A 1,135-nucleotide genomic window follows, 5' to 3' on the forward strand; every position below is an offset into this window, starting at 1 on the left:
TCACCTTCTGAATGAAAGAGATGACCTCCTTAAGACTCTTCGGTGATGGGAGCTCAATAAGAGCCTTTGCCTTTGAAGAATCCACCTCAATGCCTTTATAGGAAACCTTGTGACCGAGCAAGATCACTTCATCCTCACCTATGTGGCACTTGTCGGGGTTGAGTTGACCTCCCATGTCGTAGAGCTTCTTTAAAGCTTCTTCTACCCTTTGTAGATGCAATGATTTTGAGCTATAAATACAGAAATCATCAATGAACACCCTAATCGACTTTCCAAAGAATGCTTGAAACACCATGTTCATGAAACGTTGGAATGTTGCAGGAGCATTTGTCAGACCAAATGGCATGACTCTAAAAGCATAACAACCCCAAGGAGTGATAAAGGTTGTTTTCAATTGATCTTCCAATGCGATACCTATTTGAAAGTAGCTTGAGTAGCCATCACACACAGTGTACTTCTCATGACGAGCTACCTCATTTAGTATCTCATCCTGAAATGGGAGGGGAAAGTGATCTCTTTTTGTTGCCTCATTAAGTGGACGGTAATCCACCCACACCCCCTACTTTCCGTTTTTCTTAGGAGTGACAACAACGGGAGATACCCACTCTGAATTCTCCACTGGATAAATGAAACCTGCTACTAGAAGCTTTCTTACCTTCTTGAGTAAAGCCTGCTCCTTGATGACTCCTAGCCTTCGTAGCTTCTGAGCCTTAGGTGTGGCCTCTAGCTTCAACTCAATTTTGTGTTGAACATCATCTACTCCACGCACATCGGTGTAGTTTTTAGCAAAAAGCCTAGGAAATTTCCTTAGCACACATTTGAACTCCTCTCTTTCATCCTTTGTAAGTGTTGTAGATAGCATACCTTCTAGCATTCTTTCATCTTCCACTTTTTGGTTCTCTTGGGAACCTACCTCCTCCAAACCTTGACAAGAGGTCTCTTGGTTGGTTGGCTTAAACCTTACCCCCATGACTTCGATGGAAGACTCCTCTTCAGTAATGCTGCCGCTACTTTCTTCTTCTGAAGTGTTATCGGTCCAACCTTCTTCCGTCTCACTTTGAGATGATTCTTCATGGAGATCCTCTTGGCGTTGCTCCTTCATGTCAAAGACAACCTTCTTATGATTGTCGTTCCT

Source organism: Adiantum capillus-veneris, unplaced genomic scaffold (assembly GCF_014529385.1).
Source record: "Adiantum capillus-veneris isolate H3 unplaced genomic scaffold, ASM1452938v2 Hic_scaffold_282, whole genome shotgun sequence".
Classification (NCBI taxonomy): Eukaryota; Viridiplantae; Streptophyta; class Polypodiopsida; order Polypodiales; family Pteridaceae; genus Adiantum; species Adiantum capillus-veneris.